The sequence below is a fragment of the Chiloscyllium plagiosum genome, chromosome 43, assembly GCF_004010195.1.
Source record: "Chiloscyllium plagiosum isolate BGI_BamShark_2017 chromosome 43, ASM401019v2, whole genome shotgun sequence".
Classification (NCBI taxonomy): domain Eukaryota; kingdom Metazoa; phylum Chordata; class Chondrichthyes; order Orectolobiformes; family Hemiscylliidae; genus Chiloscyllium; species Chiloscyllium plagiosum.
The window spans coordinates 3386-13891 of NC_057752.1; the positions used below are offsets into that span (position 1 = coordinate 3386).

Sequence of the window (10506 nt, forward strand, 5' to 3'; positions counted from 1 at the left end):
TTCTATCAGTCAGGCGGGGCCCTGCGACGTCACCTCACGCTCGTGGTGGCTGCGCCAAGGTTGAAGTCATTTCGACCTCCAATCAGCAATTCCCATCTCCTCAGCACGTCTTTCCTCGTCCATGTGGCCTACCGCCTCGCCTGAGTCCACCAGCTGCCGCTGCTGCTCCTCCGACAGGTTGGTTGTTTCATCGAGACTGGCATCAGCAATGTTTGGTCTCAGCCGTCCGACGGATGAAACGATTTCCTGCACATCCCGGAGCGTGAGTGCTCAGGATCCACTGCGGAAGTAGTGAAAGCAGGGCCTGCTGGTCAATGGGGGGATTAGCTCAAATGGTAGAGCGCTCGCTTTGCATGCGAGAGGTAGCGGGATCGATGCCCGCATTCTCCACTTATTTTTAAAAACGGCAAGTGCAACCTCTCACTCGGCTGGTCTGCAGCAGCCGGAACACCGTTTGCGTACGCCGCCTCCCTGAGAGTGGTCCCGAAAGATCAAAAGCTTCACGCGTGAGCGACAGGCCGGTCCAGCGTAGGAAGAAAGTCGAGCTGCGCGGCGAAGGCAAACGCCAGCGGCGTTGACGTTTTTATCTCTGCGGGTGAAAGTCAGCTCCTTGAAAGGATCACACCGGCGGTGGGTGAGCTGCCTGAGGTCAGCGGGCACGTCCTGGACGTGTTGGGAGGCAACTTGAACCAGTCGGTAAGTTGCGGCCCAAACCCTAACCTGACATGTACATGAAGCTGCGAGTCAGGTACTGTACCGGCAGAATCTGGCAGTTTCGGATCAGCACTCAAGACGATTTCTTCATGCCAGCACTGGCCGAAGCTGTGGAGATCAGCCAGTGGCTCAGGATCTCCCAGAGTGACAGATTTTCAGGGAGACAATGGCGTGACATTAGTGGAGGTGCGCAGCAAAGCATCAGCAAGGGAGAGGCACTGCTGGGCCCTCCTTCGATAGCTCAGCTGGTAGAGCGGAGGACTGTAGTCTGTCGCAAATCTGTCATTCCTTAGATCGCCGGCTCGAAGGGGCCTCAGCTGCTTTTTGGAAAGAGTGCGCATTCACCAGCACGCGGGCCACAGCAACACAGATGAGCTGAAAACGCGACAACGCTTTCAGGACGCATCGGCACACACCCTTGCCCCTCTGCAACCAGTCAGCTGTCCCCCTGCCGCGGCTGCAGCTGACGGCCAGCAGGGTGCCCTGTTTTCAACCCCAACACACAAAAGCGCTTTGTGCTCACTGCAACCAAATGAAGTCTTCTATCAGTCAGGCGGGGCCACCCGACGTCACCTCACGCTCGTGGTGGCTGCGCCAAGGTTGAAGTCGTTTTGACCTCCAGTCAGCAATTGCCATCTCCCCAGCACTTCTTTCCTCGTCCATGTGGCCTTCCGCCTCGCCTGAGTCCACCAGCTGCCGCTGCTGCTCCACCGACAAGTTGGCCGTTTCACCGAGACCGGCATCAGCAATGTTTGGTCTCAGCCGTCCGACAGATGAGAGGATTTCCTGCACATCCCGGAGCGTGAGTGCTCAGGATCCACTGCGGAAGTAGTGAAAGCAGGGCCTGCTGGTCGATGGGGGGATTAGCTCAAATGGTAGAGCGCTCGCTTTGCATGCGAGAGGTAGCGGGATCGATGCCCGCATTCTCCACATGCTTTTAAAACGGCAAGTGCAACCTCTCACTCGGCTGGTCTGCAGCAGCCGGAATACCGTTTGCGTACGCCGCCTCCCTGAGAGTGGTCCCGAAAGATCAAAAGCTTCACGCGTGAGCGACAGGCCGGTCCAGCGTAGGAAGAAAGTCGAGCTGCGCGGCGAAGGCAAACGCCAGCGGCGTTGACGTTTTTATCTCTGCGGGTGAAAGTCAGCTCCTTGAAAGGATCACACCGGCGGTGGGTGAGCTGCCTGAGGTCAGCGGGCACGTCCTGGACGTGTTGGGAGGCAACTTGAACCAGACGGTAAGTTGCGGCCCAAACCCTAACCTGACGTGTACATGAAGCTGCGAGTCAGGTACTGTACCGGTAGAATCTGGCAGTTTCGGATGAGCACTCAAGACGATTTCTTCATGCCAGCACTGGCCGAAGCTGTGGAGATCAGCCAGTGGCTCAGGATCTCCCAGAGTGACAGATTTTCAGGGAGACAACAGCGTGACATGAGTGGAGGAGCGCGGCAAAGCATCAGCAAGGGACAGCCACTGCTGGGTTCTCCTTCGATAGCTCAGCTGGTAGAGCGGAGGACTGTAGTCTGTCGCAAATCTGTCATTCCTTAGATCGCCGGCTCGAAGGGGCCTCAGCTGCTTTTTGGAAAGAGTGCGCATTCACCAGCACGCGGGCCACAGCAACACAGATGAGCTGAAAACGCGACAACGCTTTCAGGACGCATCGGCACACACCCTTGCCCCTCTGCAACCAGTCAGCTGTCTCCCTGCCGCGGCTGCAGCTGACGGCCAGCAGGGTGCCCTTTTTTCAACCCCAACACACAAAAGCGCTTTGTGCTCACTGCAACCAAATGAAGTCTTCTATCAGTCAGGCGGGGCCCTGCGACGTCACCTCACGCTCGTGGTGGCTGCGCCAAGGTTGAAGTCGTTTCGACCTCCAGTCAGCAATTGCCATCTCCCCAGCACTTCTTTCCTCGTCCATGTGTCGTCCCGCCCCGCCTGAGTCCACCAGCTGCCGCTGCTGCACCTCCGACAAGTTGGTCGTTTCACCGAGACCGGCATCAGCAATGTTTGGTCCCAGCCGTCCGACGGATGAGAGAATTCCCTGCACATCCCGGAGCGTGGCTGCTTAGGATCCACTGCCGAAGGAGTGAAGTCAGGGCTGGCTGTCCAACTGGGGGATTAGCACAAATGGTAGAGCGCTCGCTTTGCATGCGAGAGGTAGCGGGATCGATGCCCGCATTCTCCACATGCTTTTAAAACGGCAAGTGCAACCTCTCACTCGGCTGGTCTGCAGCAGCCGGAATACCGTTTGCGTACGCCGCCTCCCTGAGAGTGGTCCCGAAAGATCAAAAGCTTCACGCGTGAGCGACAGGCCGGTCCAGCGTAGGAAGAAAGTCTTCGAACCCGCAGCACTCCAGCAAAATCTTCTTCACAAACACTGTCCGATCGACCGGTGTGTGCTCCTCCACCTTCTTCACAGTCACCCTGACTGTGTTGGGAATGCCCTGGCCAGGGCTGCGAGCGGCTGCTGAGGCCATAGCTCTGAGGTTGGCTGGTACCTGAATTGGCGTTCGGCCGAAGCCAGCATAAAGATCCACCAAGAGCAGGTCAGCACAACCAAACGATCCTCCAACGTCCAATCACAATCCAGCAATGGTCTCCAGCCGCTCCGACGACTCGCAATACGATCCCCGTGGTTTCTCCCCCGCCAGCACACGTCCGCTGCGTCGAACCGACAGCACTCGAGCAGAATCTCTTCCTCTGGTCCTCAGGAACTACACATATTCCGAGCCAAAAGGCCGAGAAGCGATGAAGAAACAGCTATCATCATCAAAGGTGTTGGTGTACTGTGATCCCAAGCAAGATCTGGTATTGACATGCAATGCTTCCCCATACGCCATTGGGATCTATTAGCTCATAGGTGGCCCAATGGAGAGAAACGCCCACTAGCAGAAGTCCTGGATGCGCACGATAATGCAAAGCATAAATATGCCCAGATACAGAAGGTAGGTTTGGCAATCATATTTGGAGTCAGGAAGTTCTACCAATACCTTTACAGATGTAAATTTGTAATAATGAACCACAAACCCCTGCTAGACGACAAGACAGTGCCGCCCATAGCTTCAGGCCACATTCAGCGGTGGACTCTAATACAAAGTGAGTATAATTACAAGTTGGATTGCTGTCTGGAAGGCAAAGTAGCAAATGCAAGTGCATTGAGTCACTGCCCAGTGGGGACACTTCCAGTCACAGCTGACAATATCAGACTTTGGACACAGAGATCTGGTCCTGGCAAAACTGAAACAGCTGGTGGAGATGGGGGAAACCAAAGGGCTGATAGTAAATATGAGGGAAGAAAGGAAGCACCAGTTAAGTGTTGATGGTTGCAATTCTACTTCATCTGACACTAAAGCAATTTTGCTTCATCTTTTTAATCCTTTTGTGGCAGCCACTGCTTACGCTGGGGCCTGAAGTGGACATTATGCTCGTTTTAAGGCAGCAAATGGGGAATGTCTGTAAAATGTTCCAACCCCATGTCGGACAGCTTTCAAGCAGCCTTTGGACATTGGCTGTCATTGCACACATTTTCAACCGAAGGTCCAATATCTTTCTGTCTGGATTGCTCAGCAACACCTGTAGAGTGCAGGTAGATATTGATCCTTGGGAGAGTATAATCCTTCTGAAATTTTAAACAAGCCAATCTGATTAAAGACTACAGCAGGTAGGCTGAAATGTGGAGTTGTAGCCACAATCAGATCAGCCTTATTAAATAGTAGAGCATATTTGAGGGGCCTGCTTCTAATTTGCATGTTTCTTTTTAATATGTTGGGATCTTGACTGGACAACTTTTTAAAAGGATGAAATTCACATCATTCATCCTTCTCCCCTGTGCTTGCAGAAGTAGATTAACAAGTTAGTCCAGCAAGACCTCAATCTTAAAATTCACGTGTGCTTTCAAATGCTTGCACCCTTCTCTGTCTGTAACCTTTTCCAGCCTCACAACATCTTCCAAATCTGTAGCTCTTCTGATTCTAGCCTCTTTAACATGCACTCACATACAGACTTGTTCCTTTGTTTCCAAAAATAAACTTTTTTGTAAAATACTCAAACAAACGTTATAAACGTTTCAACTTGAATTACAACATTTACAAGAAAATTCATCTTCTTGCTGTACAGCACCTTCCATGCACAAGACAATTGTCATAGACACAATTGTCATAGACTAAGACATTTAGTTGTACAGCATGGATACAGACCCTTCAGCCAACTCATCCATGCTAACCAGATATCCTAAATAAATCTAGTCCCATTTGCCAGCAGTTGGCCCACATCCCTCTAAATCCTTCATTTTCATATACCCATCCAGATGCCTTTTAAATGTTGTAATTGTACCAGTCTCCACCACTTCCTCTGACAGCTCATTCCATACACGCACCACCCTCTGTGTGAAAATGTTGCCCTTTAGGTCCCTTCTAAGTCTTTCCCCTCTCACCTTGAACCTGAGCCTTCCAGTTTTGGTCTCCCCTACCCTGGGGAAAAAATCTTGGCTATTCACCCTATCCATGTCCCTCATGATTTTATAAACCTTTGTAAGGTCAACCCTCAACCTCCAATGCTCCAGGGAAAAAAGCCCCAGCCTAAAGTCATAGTCTCATACAGCATGGAAACAGATCCTTCGCTCCATCCAGTTCATGTTGACCATGGTCCCAAATTAAACTAATCCCACCTGCCTGCACTCGGCCATTATCCCTCCAAACATTTCCTATTCATGAACTTATTCAAATGTCTTTTAAACATTGTAACTGTACCTGCATCCACCACTCCCTCTGGCAGTTCAATTCACACAACTGTCTGTGTCAGAAAAAATGCCACTCATGTCATTTTTAATTGCCAGAGGATGTGGTGGAGGCTGGTACAATTGCAACATTTAAGAGGCATTTGGATTGGTATGTGAATAGGAAGGGTTTGGAGGGATATGGGCCAGGTGCTGGCAGGTGGGACTAGATTGGGTTGGGATAATTGGTCGGCATGGACGGGTTGGACCAAAAGGGTCTGTACATCCCTATGATTCTAATTTTAAAAATATGCCCCTGAGTTTTGAATTCCCCCACCCTCGGGAAAACACCCCTGTCATTCACTTTATGATTAGATTAGATTTGCTACAGTGTGGAAACCGACCCTCTGAAGAGTAACCCAACCAGACCCATTTCCCTCTGACTAATGTATCTGACACTATGGGCAATTTAGCATGACCAATTCACCTAACCTGCACATCTTTGGATTGTGGGAGGAATCCGGAGCACCCGGAGGAAACCCACGCAGACACGGGGAGAATGTGCAAACTCCACACACGCAGTCTCCTGAGGCTGGAATCGAACCTGGGACCCTGGCACTGTGAGGCAGAAGTGCTAACCACTGTGCCATCGTGCCGCCCATCTAAGCATCTCATGATTTTATAAACCATAATAAGGTCATCCCTCAACCTCCTATGCTCCAGTAAAAAAGTCCTGCTTTTCCAATCTATTTTTTATATCTCATACCCTCCATTCCCCGCATCATCCTGGTAAATCTTTTCTGAACCTTCTTCAGTTTAATAATATTCTTCCTATAACCAGGCAACCAGAACTGTACACAGTACTCCAGAAGAGGGCTCTCAACATGCTGCATGACCTCAACATGAAGTCCTGTACTCAAAGGTCTAAGCAAGGAATAGAATAATCTATTCAGCCTCTCCCTACAGCTCAAACCCTCAAATCCCTAAAACATTCTTGCAAATCTTTTCTGAACCCTTTCAAGTTTACTAACACCTTTCCTATAGCTGTGAGACCAGAATTGAACACAGTATTCCAAAAGTGGCCTCACCAATGTCCAGTATAGCCACAACATGACGTCCCAAACCCTATACTTCTCTACCTGGGAAAATGACCTTGGTTATTACTGCAAAGAGGAGAAAGTGAGGACTGCAGATGCTGGAGATTAGAGTCCAGAGTGTGGTGCTGGAAGAGCACAGCAGGCCAGGCAACATTTGAGGAACAGGAAAATCATCATTTTGGGCGTAAGCTCTTCATCAGGAATAAGGCTTGTGGGTCTGGACTAAGAGATAAATGGGAGGTGCAGGGTCCTGAAGTGGAATATGAGGAGAAATACGGAACATTAATACTGATTTCTCTTCACAGATGCTGCCAGATCCGCTGAGCTTTTTCAGCAATTTCTGCTTTTGTTCTATACTCAATGCACTGACCAATGAAGGCAAGACAATAATTACAAAATATATTCTATGTCAGGTAGAAGTCCCAGGGAAAAAGCATCTCAAATTGGCCATTACATAAAGGAGAAAGTGAGGACTGCAGATGCTGGAGATCAGAGCTGAAAATGTGTTGCTGGAAAAGCGCAGCAGGTCAGGCAGCATCAAAGGAGCAGGAGAATCGACGTTTCGGGCATGAGCCTGAAGAAGGGCTCATGCCAGAAACGTCGATTCTCCTGCTCCTTGGATGCTGCATGACCTGCTGCGCTTTTCCAGCATTACATAAAGGGCAAAGTTTCGCTGAACAGCGCTATCCCCACCCACTTTCTTTACACTGCTGACTAACGGCAGAAAAACGTTGGAATTTCCTCCCAAACCTTTCTCTCTCTTCAATATATTCCTTAAAAAGGTACTTTTCGCAAACTTACATTAATTTGTCTTCACATTTTATTTTTTGAGTCAGCATCAGTTTTTGTTTATTGTATAAGTGCGTACGGTTGTAAATATATTGTGTAAATTTTATAAAAAGGTACACTCTATAAACTTAATCCTATTCAATCGCTCTTGATCCTGAAAGAAACGTCTCTTTTTTTTTGGGTAATTCACGACCACTGAACTCCGCGAACCAGTGCTTTGGGCCTCCATCGCAGTAAAGTCAAGAGAATCTGAAAGACTCCGGGAAAATGTGCCCATGTCAAACTGTGGGCGGGTGAGACAAAATAAACATTCAGGATTCAAGTTTCTTCCGCCCACTCACATTTTCGCAAGGAGCAGCTCCAAGTTCAGATCCTCCAGCGGCTGTGTGGAAGCGAAGTCTGGGTTTGATACGGGGAAAATGGGCTGCGAACAACGAGATTACAGCGGATGATTTTAACACCATCACTGACAGCCTCTGGGAAATCCTTCTGTAAGTTTTCAAGGTCTGTGCGTTGTGCCTCTATCGGTGGACACCAGGTAGCGTAGTTATTAGCAGTAAAGTGGTGATGTTTTTGGAGTAACAATCGAGAGGCCTTGCTGATATCACAGCCCGTTCTGACATTGTACTCTAAACCACAGTTTGAAGTGCACCAGCAAGTCGATTAGGTAACTCAGGGTAGGTAATAAACGTTGATCTTGCTAGTGATGCCCACATCCTTAGATTTTTTAAAAAACATGTTACTGTAATTACACTTTTATAAGATTTACTTTGGCACACCATTTCATGAATGAACAATGAAAGTCTGCTCAAATATTGGGAAGTAACCTTCTAAAGCTGCTGTAATGATCAGGATAATTTGACTCAAGCAAAAAAGTGCTCCACCGAGAATTCAACTCGACATTTTTAATGGAAGGGCGGGGGAGGGGGCGCTCCATGTTTATTATGTTAAATCAGGTTTCTATACATTGGTGCCAGATTTCTGATGCAGTTTTTCCCGTGTCTACAAGATTTCTGTTGATTGCGAGAACATTTATTTAACAACAGCAAAAATGCTCTCATAATCTTATGGGTCTGGGTGGGTTGCTCTTCAGAGGGTCGGTGTGGACTTGTTGGGCCGAAGGGCCTGTTTCCACAGTGTAAGTAATCTAATCTAAAACACAATGAAGAGAGTGATGGAATGAAGGATTGGTGGGGGTCCAGAGGAGGTTTACAAGAATGATCCCACAGATTGAAGAGCTTGTCTAACCACCTGATGGAGGAACAGCACTCCGAAAGCTAGTGCTTCCAATTAAACCAGTTGGACTATAACCTGGTGTTATGTGATTTTTAACTTATCATATGACGAGAAGTTGAGGAACCTGGGTCTGTACAAGATTGACATTAGTCGGGGGGTGGGGGTTCACTGAAACTTACAGAACACTGAGGGGCCTGGATGGAGTGGACATGGAGAAATTATTTCTTCTAGTAGGAGAGACTAGGACCTAAAGGGAGAGCTTCAGAGTGAAGGGACAACCCTTTAGAACTGAGATGAGGTGGATTTTTTTTCAGTCAGAGGATGGTTAATTTGTGGCACTCATTGCCACAGAGGGCTGTGGAGGTCAAGTCACTGAATGCATTTAAGTCAGAGATAGGTTATTGATGAGTCAGGGATCAAGGGTTGTGGGGAGAAGGCAGGAAAATGAGGTTGAGAAACATCAACCATGATCGAATGGTGGAGCAGACTCTTTGGGCTGAATGGCCTTACTCTGCTCCTACAGTATACCTATAATCTTGTATGTTTTGCTGTGGTTTTACAGGATGTTGATGAAGCACATCCTACTGTGCACAACCTATAAGCACCAATAAAATCAGTTAATCTGTTTATTTTTGAGCGGTGTTGGGTGAAACTGAAATTGGCAAGCTTCCTTCTCTATAAATAGTGCTGGGGAATCTTTAAAGTCAAATTGAATGGGCAGATGGAACTTTAATAAGTAATATTGCTGATAAAATAACACTCCACTGAACTGTCATTTCCAGATTACACATGCCCTTATTTAATGGCAGCTTGGACCTTTATTTCTGACATAGAAGAGAACCAGTATTAAATCAAACCAAGCTGAAATGATATCTTCTTCTGAGCATTCAGATAATGTCATTATTCATTGGATCTGCCTCTCTGAGAACCATATTTAGTAGAATGCTGTGGAATATGTGAGCTGTAATATTTTTATGTTGAGATCTTTGTGTTTGGAAAACCGCAATGCATGCATTGGAATAAATATTGTTGTGAAGCTCTCCTTTCACATTCCATCATAAAACCCTCATATGTTTTTCCATGGCTTCATGTTGTAAATGCACAAAGACCCTTCAACAGTCAACCACTTGTGCTGGCTGTATGCACATCAATGGCATCCTAGTGAACTAAGACTTAATAAAAGTTCCACTCAGACCAACATTTATTGGATTTTGTTTAGTTTGGGTCCGATCGAATCTGAAATAGGTTTATGCATTCAGGTGATTGTCTGCCTTGTATTTAGACACTGTCTAGTTTTGGGGATATAAGTTTTTATATCTGCAAGATAGACAGTAATGCTACAGTTTTCAATCCCTGAACTGAAAATAGAACTCCTAATCCCAACCCACTGTTGAGGTCTAGACCTGCATAACAAAAAGAGACTCACAGAACATTCTCACGTCGCACTGAGTCCAAAATCGCATCTTGCTGCTCTTTTATAAGAAAGGAGGATTTCTAAAGAACCTTTCACAGATATTTGGTCCATGGTTATGATGAAGGATACAGAAGTTTTGAGAGGGAGCATAGGAGCATTACCTGGATTTTTAAAACATTCATTCAGGATTCATCACAATAGACAAAAGGTGCAGGAGTAGGCCATTCTGCCCTTTGAGACTGCACCACCATTCAATATGATCATGGCTGATCATCGTTAATCAGTATCCTGTTCCTGCCTTAGCTCCATAACCGTTGATCCCACAATCCTTGAGAGCTCTATCCAATTCTTTCTTAAATGAATCAGAGATTGGGCCTCCACTGCCCTCTGGGGAAAAGCATTCCACACAGCCACCACTCTCTGGGTGAAGAAGTTTCTCCTCACCTCTGTCCTAAATGGTCTACCCCATATTTTTAAGCTGTGTCCTCTGGTTCGGCACTCACCCATCAGCGGAAACATGTTTCCTGCTGCCAGAGTGTCCAAA

The 10506-nt window shown here is 47.6% G+C and overlaps 1 protein-coding gene and 2 non-coding genes across 4 annotated transcripts in view; all 3 read left to right on the plus strand.

Annotated features, from left to right (window-relative positions):
- Positions 1–317: 317 nt before the first annotated feature.
- On the plus strand, positions 318–390 carry trnaa-ugc. The gene has a single exon. It is a non-coding gene; the product is annotated as a tRNA-Ala (tRNA).
- A 1181-nt stretch (positions 391–1571) lies between these two features.
- Positions 1572–1644, plus strand: trnaa-ugc. Its single transcript has one exon. It is a non-coding gene; the product is annotated as a tRNA-Ala (tRNA).
- A 5572-nt stretch (positions 1645–7216) lies between these two features.
- The window catches only part of LOC122543262 (inositol polyphosphate 1-phosphatase-like), a 26972-nt gene continuing 23682 nt past the window's right edge, over positions 7217–10506 (plus strand). The window contains exons 1-2 of one of the 2 annotated variants that reach the window (XM_043681734.1): positions 7217–7305; positions 7526–7803. The gene's annotated coding sequence lies outside the window, so the exon portion shown is untranslated. Of the gene's footprint in view, positions 7306–7525; positions 7804–7901; positions 7990–10506 lie in introns of those variants that run through there. The other variant, XM_043681735.1, reaches the window with a different exon arrangement.